General features: G+C 46.8%; 1 protein-coding gene across 3 annotated transcripts in view; it reads left to right on the top strand.

Moving 5' to 3' along the window:
• Positions 1 to 1,273: 1,273 nt before the first annotated feature.
• The window catches only part of SIN3A (SIN3 transcription regulator family member A), an 86,873-nt gene continuing 76,131 nt past the window's right edge, over positions 1,274 to 12,015 (top strand). For 2 of the 3 annotated variants that reach the window (XM_012000403.1, XM_012000401.1), the window contains exon 1: positions 1,435 to 1,660. The gene's annotated coding sequence lies outside the window, so the exon portion shown is untranslated. Of the gene's footprint in view, positions 1,661 to 12,015 lie in introns of all 3 variants that reach the window. The other variant, XM_012000402.1, reaches the window with a different exon arrangement.

Raw genomic sequence — 12,015 nt, 5'->3', positions numbered from 1 at the left:
CCCTATTTGGTGAATAAATAAAAGCAAACTAGGAATTGAAAGCATTTTGTCTCACTGTGCGTTCGAGGCACTGTTACCTACACAGAGAGGGCACAGGGACCATTAACACTCCTGGCTAAGGAGAAGGTGAACAGCCGTTATGTCCCCAACTACGGAAGTTTTATCCTTTCTCTGAGTGTGGCATGTTCCAAAGGTTAATTTATGCTGTGGCCTGTTTTGGTCCTTTTCTCTTCTTTCTCAGTTCTGAGGATGCCTACAGATCCACCCGGGAGATCGTGAGTACCTTGTGCCTCACGCTCCGCCTTCCGGAGGCTTGCCAGGGCGGTGGCTGTTAGGGCCCGCCTCTCTTTTGGTTATCTCCGCCCTCTTAGGACTGCACATTCAGCTCTAGGGAGTGCGCTGGCAACCCTTGGGGTTATGGGTTATTTCTCCGCCTAGGTCTCCAGACCTTAGTTCTGTACTCTACTTGACTGAAAGGAGTTGCCAGCTGCTCCGGATATTTGTGTTTACAAGGACGCAGTGTGTAGAATGTAAACTGCAAAGATAACTGGATAGGGAGGATGAGTTCGCATTCTCATTTTTTTTGTAAGAGAGTCCGCCGGGGTGGACTGCCTTTCCTTCAAATCCTAGGATGTGGAGTCTCCGCTGATGAGCTCCGCTCCCCCTCCTGTCTCGGGCCCTGGAACTCCGAGCTTCAGTCTCTAGTGTAAACATTCCACAAAAGGACTGCTAAGGTTCAGCCTCCTCGCGCAGAGCGGAATTAAGTTCCTTCCTAGACGGGCGCCCTGGCCAATGGAGGGTCCTACCAGTGCAAGATAGCCAATCCAACTCTTGGGCGGGGCCTGGCCCGGCAGTGCAGTAGGCGGAGCCTGTTTCACTTACAGACATTTTACCCCACATCGGTTACTTACCTTACTGGGGCGGTGGGAGAGCCAGGGGTAGCCTTCCAATGCGATGACCGGCGGAGGCGGGAGCCAACTTGTTAGGCCTGTGGCTGAGACGCTGCGGGGCGGGTTATGTGGTGTCCTCCAATGAGACAGGAAGAGCTTCCCCGCTTCCTCCAATAGCGTTGTGGCTCGGGGGTGGGCTTCAGCAGTCTGTCTCCAATAGGCGGGGTTGAGTTAGGGACGCTCCCCGCCAATAGGGGCGTGGAGAAGGTGAGCGGCTCCCCCTCCCCTCCCAATCGAGGGGGAAGGGGCGGGAAGTCATAAGGCAGGGCTCGGTGATTGGCTCAGTCTTTGACGGGCGGGTATTGCGTCCTGTGTTGGAACGAAGTTGAGTCTTCCCCCTGCGGGGCGGGGTCGGGGGAGTGGGCGGGATTTCCCGGGTAACAGAGAAGCGGCCGCGGCGGTAGAGGCGGCGGAGACGGTTTCTCCATCTTCCCCCCTCCCCTTCCCCCCTCGGAGTTTCCCTCCCTCCCTCCCTCCCTCCTTCCCAGTCTGGGCACCGGGGCCTGTGACCGCTTCGTTAGCGGAGAGGTAGCTGGCAGTCCGCTTCGGCGGGCCTGTGCCCCGCGCCGTTCTCAGGGCCTCCCTGCTGAGCTCGCGGCTCACGCCGAGAGGGACACGCAGTGACGAGCGGCCGAAGCAGCTTTGCGGTGAGAGCACGCTGGGCCGGGGGCCGGGCGGGAGCCTAGTGGCGGGTAACGCCGGACTCGAGGGTGTGTATTTTTAGGGGGGGCTGACCTCCTCGGCTTCCCGTAGAGCAGACGGGCGGGAGGTGTGTGGCTGTGTGAGGGGGGGGGGGGGCGGAGCAGGGTAGCTCTCCTCGCGGGAGGGGGAGGAGAGCGTAGTCCCGGTGCGCGCGGAGGGGGGCGGGCTCTCGCGCCGCCGCTCAGAGGCGGGGCCGGCGCGCGCGTGCGATTGTGGAGAAAGGGGCGGGGCCGGCTTCTCGCTGAGTGCGGTTTGCGGCCGACCACCCCCTCTCCTCCTCCTGGGGTGGGCGGGGCCTCGGGCTGGCGGCCGCGCTCTTGCCTGCTGGGGTCGGGGACGGGTAGGGGGGTCTCCCGCGTGTAGATTCAGGGCGCGGCAGGGAGGGGGCGTGAAGTCTGAGTTTCTCCGCCTTCTCGGGATCCGGTTGGCCGGAGGGGCCGTACTGATCCGTGATGCCACTCCCCTTGGCCGTCCCCCGCCTCCCACCCCGGCCCTGGGTTTCCGCCTCCTTGGCAATGAGGCGGTGCTAGGGAAAGCCCGCTGTCGGGTCTGGCTGGGAGTCTCGCCGCCTAGGTCTGCCCCGCCTTATGTCTCCCCCGCCTTATGTCTCCGTGGGGAGGGAGGGGCTCCCGCCGACTGAGAGCTGCGGAGGTGTCAGGACTTACTCTTGTGGCTCGGTCATGCCTTCTGCCTGGGGCACAAGAGCCCTGTGCCGGAGCTGCTTTCTCTGTTTGCTCCATGCAGCGTGTCTGGCACCGTGCAGCTGGGAGAGTGGGAGCATGGTCACCCCCACCACCCTCCTGGTTGTATCTATTGGGGCGAAGTGCCTAAGGTCCTCTTGTAGGAGCGTGTGTGGCTGGTGCTGGAACCCTGTTTCCGCGGTGGTGATGGTCGGGGAGGGGCAGGGAGTCATCAGAGACTAGAAATGTGGCGGAGAGAAAACCTTTCTGGGGTTCCCTTGGTGTTCAGTTACCGTGGCTGTATGGGGCGGGGCTTCCTTTGAGCCAATGGGTGGTGGGTAGTAGACTTGGCGTCTGTTTCGGTGCGTTAGGACTTTAACCGAGTTAGCCTTGAAAAGGCAGTGGAAGCTCCTCCTCTTTACAAGGCTGAGATTTATAACAGGAAAGTTGGGATTTACATTTTAATCTCAAAACTGGTCTGTTTATAAAATAGGTTTTTTTTTTTAAGAAAAATTCAGACTTTGAATAAAATATTCTGATATCTCTGACGCTTGTAGTTTTGAATGCTTTCATTGTGGAGATGGTTCTACTATATAAACTTAGTTTCCCGGCCGGGTGCGGTGGCTCATGTCTGTAATCCCAGCACTTTGGAAGGCTGAGGCGGGCTGATCGCTTGAGGTCAGGAGTTCGAGACCGGCCAGGCTTACATGGCGAAACCCCATTTCTACTAAAAATACAAAAATTAGCTGGGCATGGTGGCAAGAGTCTGTAATCCCAGCTACTGGGGAGGCTGAGGCAGGAGAAATCACTTGAACCCTGGAGGCGAGGTTGCAGTGAGCCGAGATCCGGCCGTTGCACTGTAGCCTGGGCGACAGGAGCGAAATTCCGTCTCAACAAACAAAAAAAATTTGGTTTCCCAAAGAATTTGCTATTTAGGTAACTATAGGTGAGAAGTCTTTTCTTTCTGGTTTTATGTAATTATGTTCGATCATCTAGACCACTTTCTGTTTATAGTATACATAGTACAGTGTTCTTGCCCTTTATATTTCAGAGTAGGGTGAAGTTGTGGATCAGGGTAGCCTTCTGTATGTGACTTCTGTAGCGTTACTCTCCAGCCTGCATTGGAGAGTTGCCTTAGGACATTTCAAATCTAACCTATAGCAGAACCACATTAGATGAGGTTTTTGCTTTCACTTGATACATTATCTTTTCCTATTGAGAGAAATTATTTCAATATTTTTCACATTTTTCATGAGAAAAATAAACATGGAACCCATGTTTATTTATGCAGTAATGTCTAAATGAGCCTCTGGTTAATTATCTGAAGTGAAATTCTAGATTTGTGCTTTGGTTAGTAGGGCCTGAGTGGTGCCCTGTGCTGTGTTTATGTGAAAAGGGTAGGTTCTATCTTGTCTGCCAAGGAAGTTGCAAAAGCAACAGCATTTTAGTTTAGCTAATGATGGCTGTAATAGAATTGATGGGGAGACAAAAAATCCAGGTGTTTTTTTCCAGATGCCATAAACAGATAGTGGAGAACTATTGACCACTGAGGAAAATTTGGTCTACATATAGTAGTTCCCATGATTTGCAGTGCTGTATACTGGGGAACACAGAAGAGTCTTTAAGGATTCAAGTAAGAACTTGGTTTTGCTGTATTAGGAGCGGTTTCATAAATGCTTCATAATCTCCAGATAATTATTTTATATACTATAATGTTGCTCAGAGATAAATAGCTTAGAAAGATTGGCACTTCGTAATTAAGAGGGTTTTAATAATTTACATACAGAGAAAGACTTTTTTTCTTTTTTAAGGAAGGAGGTGTGTAGTAATTTGACAAGATTCCTGGCAAAGTATAATTCTTTTTACATCTTCAGTGTAAGCAGACAAGACACTGGAGAGCTGTGCATGGCGGATGTTAGTACCCAGGAATTTTAATTGGAATTAAAAGGTTATGTCCATGGCATTCAGTAGTTCAGCATAGTGCTTTTCAAGGCTTTCTGACTTTTCTGGGCAATTCCACCAGCCAAGAGTTTGTTAAGCTTTACTTTCTGTAGGCCTTTAAAAAAAAATACGTGGTATATGCTTTTTCAAAATACACCTTCCTTGCCCCTTGAATAATAAAAGATGATATTTATTGAGCACTTACTGTGTCACAGATACTGTGTTAGGCACTAGACTTTTTTTTTTTTTTGAGACGGAGTCTTGCTCTGTCACCTGGGCTGGAGTGCTGGAGTGCAGTGGTGCAATCTCAGCTCACTGCAACTTCCGCCGCCCGAGTTCAAGCGATTCTCCGGCCTCGGCCTCCACGAAGAAGAAGCTGGGGCACCACCACTCCCGGCTAATTTTTGTATTTTTAGTAGAGAAGGGTTTTACCATGTTGGTCAGGCTGGTCTTGAACTCCTGACCTCATGATCCGCCCACCTCGGCCTCCCAAAGTACTGGGATTACAGGCATGATCTACTGCACCCAGCCGCATAATGTCTTTTCTTCGCATAATGTCTTTTTTTTTTTGAGACGAAGTCTCACTGTGTCATCAGGCTGGAGTGCAGTGGCATGATCACAACTCACTGCAGTGTTGACCTTCTGGACTTAAGCGACCCTCCTACCTTAGCCTCCCAAGTAGCTGGGATTACAGGTGTGTGCCACCACACACCCGGCTAATTTTTAAAATATTTTTATAGAGATGAAGTCCTCCTATGTTGCCCAGGCTGGTCTCGAACTCTTGGGCTCAAGAGATCCTCCTGCCTCAGCCTCTCAGAGTGCTAGGATTGCAGACGTGAGCCACTGTGCCTGGTCATTGGTGGCAATTTCTAACTGATGTATTTCTTATTTGTCCCTTTTGCTTTTGTTTTCCCTACCCCCTTTTTGTCTTGTGTGCTTGTATGTTACCCATATTTTTCAGCATGACAGCAGACCCTTCATGAGTCTTCTTGGTGTCCTCCAGGGCTAGGCTTGCTGATATATGGGCTATTGGAGGATATGCAGGTCCACATCCTTTATTTGCAGTTCTGAAATGCAAGAATTTTTGTTTTTTGGTAAGTCTAGTTCCACAACTAATTTTGGGGCACAACCTGACCTGGGCTGTCCCGCATGATGCAGAAATGCGACTGCTTGATTATGGGGATCTACCCCAGCCCTAGCTGGGAGAGAGAGATGATACAGTATATGTGCCATATTGCCATTCTAAAATCCAAACAATGCTGATGACTCTCTAACGGGGATCTCTCCCTTTACCGTAGACTAATATGTCTAGTGGCCCGCTCAAGGTCTCCACTTGATGTCTCCTCTTGGATAACTAAGAGACATTGTTGACTCTTCTCTGTCTTTTTCATATGTGGTCCATCAGTAAATTTTATTTGCTCTATATTCAAAATACTATCCAGAATTAGACCACTTAGGATCTGCATCTCCATTGCCCTAGTCAGCGCCTGTGCATCTCTAGCTTGGATTCTATTCTCCTTGTTTTGTTACTGCGACTCTTAAATCTCTTCTCAACATAGCAACCCAAGTGATTCTTTTGAAACCTGTCATACCTTGTCACTTCTCTGCTTAAAACCATCCAGTGGCTTTCCATTTCAGTCTGAGTATTAAACCTGAGTCCTTATTAAGATATGTCTGTAATGGGCCAGGGCCTGGTGGTTCATGCCTGTAAACCCAGCACTTTGGGAGGCCCAGGTGGGCGGATCAAGAGGTCAGAAGAGCGAGACCATCCTGGCTAACACGGTCTCTACTAAAAAAAAATACAAAAAAGTTATCTGGGCATGGTGGCATACATGCCTGTAGTCCCAGCTACTCAGCAGGTTGAGGCAGGAGAATGGCGTGAACCCGGGAGGTGGAGCTTGCACTGAGCCGAGATCACGTCATTGCACTCCAGCCTGGGCGACAGAGCGAGACTCCATCTCAAAAGAAAAAAAAAAAGAAAAGATCTGTCTGTAATTCCGGCATTTTGGGAGCTGAAGTGGGAGGATCATTTGAGGCCAGGAATTTGAGACCAGCTTGGGCATTGTAACAAGACCCTGTTTCTATAAAAAAAATTAAAAATTAGCCAGGCATGCTGGTATGTGCCTGTAGTCCCAGTTACTTGGGAGGCTGAGGCAGGAGGATTGAGCTCAGGAGTTTTAGGCTGCAGTGAACCATGACTGTGCCACTGTACCCCAGCCTTGATGACAAAATGAGACCCTGTCTCGAAAAAGAAAAAGAAGGAAAAAAACACCTGTAAGAACAAATCTGATGTACCCTCTGCCTGCCACCCTCATCCTAGTACCTCTCTGACTACATTTCTGACTAGTCCTTCTTTCGTTTTTCTTCAACTACCCAGCCTTCATGCTGTTTTGGAAAATGTCAAGCACATGTGAGCCCTCACAAAGACATGAGGGTCTTTGGGTTTGCTGTTCCCTTTGCCTAGAAGGCTTTCTCCACTAATTTCTGCATGACTAGCTCCCTCACTTCCTTTACTCAAAAGTTACCTTCTCAGTAGGTATTCTCTGGCCATTCTTATCTACAATTTCAAAAACTCTTCCTTGCCTTTTGTTCTTGATACCTGTCACTGCTTAATATTCTAAATATTATACTTTGTCTGTTGTGTCATCTTTCACTAAAGTGTAAGCTTCTTGAGGGAAGGAATTTTTGTTTACCGTTGTATTTCCAACTCCTAAAACACCTGGTGCATAGTATGTGCTCAGTAAATATTAGAGGATATATACACGAATGAATGATTTGGTTTCCACCACAGACAGACAAAGCAGTATGTTGAGCATAGTAGAGGATACATAGATGTTTAAAGATGTTATGTGCCCATGTTTGTGTGTTTGTATGGGAGCAGAAGAGCTAATGTGATAAAAGCAGTGTGAGATGTGAGTGACACATCCACCTGTCCTTTCAAGAGCCATCTTAAGTTTTATTCTTTGTAATGCTCTTTTTCTTTTGCTTTTCTTTTGCTTTCTCTCTCTCTCTCGCTCTCTCGCTCTCTCTCTCTCGCTGTCTCTCTCTCTCTCTCTTTCTTTTTTTTGAGACAAGGTCTCACTGTGTTGCCCAGGTTAGAGTGCAGTGGTACTATCTCAGCTCATTGCACACACACACATAAACACACCCAGCTTCAAGTGATTCTCCTGCCTCAGCCTCCTGAGCAGCTGGGATTACAGGCATGTGCCACTATGCTTGGCTATTTTTTTTTTTTTTTTTTTTGAGGCGGAGTTTTGCCCTGTCCCCCAGCCTGGAGTGCAGTGGTGTAATCTCGGCTTGGCATAATCTCAGCTCACCGCAACCTCTGCCTCCCGGGTTCAAGTGATTCTCCTGCTTCAGCCTCCTGAGTAGCTGGGATTACAGGCCTGTACCACCCCACCCAACTAAGTTTTGTATTTTTAGTAGAGACAGGGTTTCACCATGTTGACCAGGTTGGACTCGAACTCCTCACCTCAAGTGATCCACCCACCTTGGCTTCCCAAAGTGTTGGGTTACAGGCGTGAGCCACTGTGCCTGGCCTAATTTTTGTACTTTTAGTAGCTCCTGATCTCAAGGGCTCCGCCCGCCTTGGCCTCCCAAAGTGCCAGAGTGCTGGGATTATCAGTGTGAGCCATGGTGCTCAGCCCCCCAGGCTTAAGTGCAGTGGCACAATCATGGCTGACTTCATCCTCAACCTCCTGGGCTCAGGTGAGCCTCTGACCTCAGCCTTCCAAGTAGCTGGGACTATAGGGGCATGCTAACATTAGCTTGCCCAGCTAATTTTTGTAATTTTTAAAGAGACGAGTTTGCCCATGTTGCCCGAGCTGGTCTTGAAATTCTAGGCTCAAGTAATCTGCCCGTCTTAGTCTCCCCAAGTGCTGGTATTGTAGGTATGACTCACTATGCCTGGCCTCTGGCCTCCTTTTTAATTTTTAAAAAAAAAAATTTTTTTTTTTTCCTTTTAGAGACAAGGTCTTGTTATGTTAGTTCAGGTTGGACTTAAACTCCTGGGCTCAAGTGATCTACGCACCTAAGCCTCCCCAAAACATCAGACTATATGGATGTGCCACCATACCCTGCTTATAATGCTTTGTTATTTTTTATTTTATTTTTATTTTTTAAATTTTTTTTTTGAGAGCAGCAAGTTCTCATCATTTTGTTCGGGCTGGACTTGAACTCCTGGCCTCAAGCAGTCCTCCCACCTACAGTGTCTCTCTGTAATCTTCCCTCTGCTAGGATTATAAGCCTGACCCTCCCCTACTATTAATACTTAAATTTTTGTTTTATTTACTTTTTCTGTCTTTTATAAATTTTTTTTTCTTTTTTCTTTTTTTTTGAGATGTAGTTTCGCTCTTTTCGCCTAGGCTGGAGTGAAGTGGTGCAATCTTGGATCACTGCAACCTCCACCTCCCAGGTTCGTGTGATTCTTTTGCCTTAGCCTCCCGAATAGCTGGGATTACAGGCACCCACCACCACGCCTGGCTAATTTTTTTTATTTTTTTTGAGACAGTGTCTCGCTCTGTCGCCCAGGCTGGAGTACAGTGGCGCGATATCGGCTCACTGCAATCTCCCCTTCCCAGGTTCAAGCAGTTCTCCTGTCTCAGCCTCCTGAGTAGCTGGGATCACAGGTGCCCACCACCATGCCTGGCTAATTTTCTGTATTTTTAGTAGAGACAGGGTTTTACCACATTGGGCAGCCTTGTGTTGAACTCCTGACTTCAGGCGATCCACCCGCCTTGGCCTCCCAAAGTGCTGGGATTCCAGGCATGAGCCACTGCACCTGGCCTTATAGATATTTTGAAAGATTAAATTTCTTATATTAAACAGAGACAGGGTCTCACCATATTGCCCAGGCTGGTCTTCCTGGACTCAAGCAGTCTACCTGCCTCAGACACCCAAAGTGCTGGGATTACAGGTGTTAGCCACCATGCCTGGCCTAATACTTAATTTTTTAAAAAACTTTTTGTTTGGAAGTAAGTTCAGACTTCAAAGAGAGTTGCAAAAATAATACAAATAAGGGCCCTATAATCTTCACCTAGATTCCCCAAGTGTATCTTTTAAAACCACAATACAATGATCAAATCAGAAAATTAACATTGATAACAATTATTAATACATTTTGAATTGAACTAAATAATTTCCTGTTCACTTTCTACCTATGATAGTAAGAAATGTCTATCTAACATCAGTGTCATTGAACTCTGTATTGCCCAGATTGGTCTCAAACTCCTGGGCTCAAGCAGTCTGCCCACCTCGGCCTCCCAAAGTGCTGGAATTACAGGCCTGAGCCACCCCACATGGTCTGGACTCAATTTTAGTTTTGAGTTTTTTTTTTTAAAAGCAGTACTGACTACTTGTAAAGATGTATATTTCGTGACTTTTATTTATTGGAGGTCTTCAAAACAGCAAAGAGAAAATTTATTTTTATTTTTAATTTTTTTTTAGATGGAGTCTTGCTCTGTCCCCAGGCTGGAGTGCCGTGGCACAATTTCGGGTAACTGCAACCTCCGCCTCCTGGGTTTAAGCGATTCTCCGGCCTCAGCCTCCCAAATAGTTGGGATTACAGGTGTGTACCACCACACCTGGCTAATTTTTGTAATTTTAGTAGAAATGGGGTTTCACCATATTGGCCAGGCTGGCCTTGAACTCCTGACCTCCCAAAGTGCTCGGATTACAGGCATGAGTCACCACGCCCAGCCTGAAAATTATTTTTTTTCCAAAGTAATAAACTCACTTTAGCTATTACCAGTTGTACATCTAAACAACATTATGGAGTTTTACTGATCTTATTTTTCCTATATATTGAAATATTTTGGTATTTCATCATCCTAGGAATTATTTCATCATTACTCATCAATTCCCAAATATGCTAAAAAGGACTAAAATAATATGACAAAGGGAGAATTACAGAATTGCTTAAAAGGATATGCAGTAATGAAATAAATCATTAGTTTTACACGTCCGTTTTTAGAGATGGAGCCTCGCTTTGTTGCCCAGGCCGAAGTGCAGTGGTACGATCATAGCTCACTGCAGCCTCAAGCTTCTGGGCTCAAGTGATCTTCCTACCTAAGCATCCTGGGTAGCTGGGACTATAGGTGTGCACCACAGCCCTTCAATTTTCTTATTGCTTTTCCTAAAACTTAAAGCAACTTTTTTTTTCTCTTTGGATACACGGTCTCACTCTGTCACCCAGGCTGGAGTGCGGTGACGCAATCTCAGTTCACTGCAACCTTCTCCCAGACTCAAGCAATCTTCTCACCTCAGCCCCCCAAGTAACTGGGACTACAGGCATGTGCCACCACACCTGGCTAATTTTTGTATTTTTTTTGTAGAGAGAAGGTTTTGCCATGTTGTTCAGGCTGGTCTTGAACCCCTGGGCTCAAACAGTCCACCCACCTTAGCCTCCCAAAGTGCTGGAATTCCAGGTATGAGCCATCATGCCCAGCCTACAGCATCTTTCAAGAAAGTATAAAAGAAGTTGGGAGATACCATCTTAAGCATTATGTAAGATGTTAACATTTGGAGAATCTAGGGGAAGGAGTACATGGTAATTTTTATACTATTTTTCAACTTTTAAGGTTTCATTGGACATATTTAAAAATCCATAGTTTTTCATTTTCCTCCTATAATGGCAAAGAGAAGAAAACTGACCATAGAAGACATTTCGGAGGAACTTGTAGATGAATGCTGTGTGACAGTAGTACTCTATACTGTTAGGATGATGGTAAAGTTATATAAACCAAGTTGTAAAATACGAGTCTTCAGCCAGGCATGGTGGCATGCACCTATATTCCCAGCATCTTGGGAGTCTGGGACAGGAGGATCACTTGAGCCCACTACTTCAAAACCAGGCTGGGCAACATAGCAGGATCCTGTTTCCACCCATATACATATGTGCCTGTACCCTAGATGAGTTTAGAATATGATTATTATTATTTTTTTTTTTTTTGAGACGGAGTTTTGCTCTTGTTGCCCAGGCCGGAGTGCCATAGCACAATCTCGGCTCACTGCAACTTCTGCCTCCTGGGTTCAAGGGATTCTCCTGCCTTAGCCTCCCGAGTGGCTGGGATTACAGGCATGCACCACCATGCCTGGCTAATTTTTGGTATTTTTAGTAGAAGATGGGGTTTCTCCATGTTGGTCAGGCTGGTCTCAAACTCCCAACCTCAGGATCTACTTGCCTTAGCCTCCCAAAGTGCTGGGATTACAGTTGTGAGCCACCATGCCCGATGGTGATTTTTTTAATTTTTATTTTTTATTTTTTTAAAGAGGGGATCTGTCTCACTATGTTGCCCAGGCTGGATTTAAATTCATGAGCTCAAGCTGTTCTCCTGCTTCATTACCCCCAGATAACTGGAACTACAGGCACCCAGCTAGAATGTGATTTTCTTTTTATAAGAATCAGAACTGGGCTGGGTGCAGTGGCATATGCCTGCAATCCCAACTTCTTGGGAGGCTGAGGTGGGAGGATCACTTGAGCCCAGAAGTTTGAGACCAGCCTGGGCAACATAGTGAGATTCTATTTTTAAGAAATGAAAAAAAAAAAAAACAACACTGCACTTTGCCAAAAAGATGTATGATAGTATTCTTTCATCTTTCAGGATATTTGTACACCAAAAACTTAGTTGATGCAGTTTGTAAATGGACATGTGCCAAAGTTATGTATATGTATGTAGATGGTTAGAATGAAAAAGTATGTAAAAATGAAAAAAAAAAAATTGGATTTTTTTTTTTTTTTTTTT

Source organism: Mandrillus leucophaeus, unplaced genomic scaffold (genome assembly GCF_000951045.1).
Source record: "Mandrillus leucophaeus isolate KB7577 unplaced genomic scaffold, Mleu.le_1.0 Scaffold628, whole genome shotgun sequence".
NCBI classification, from domain to species: domain Eukaryota; kingdom Metazoa; phylum Chordata; class Mammalia; order Primates; family Cercopithecidae; genus Mandrillus; species Mandrillus leucophaeus.
The sequence above is the reverse complement of the archived record's forward strand: the minus strand, read 5'-3'. Positions and strand labels throughout refer to the sequence as shown.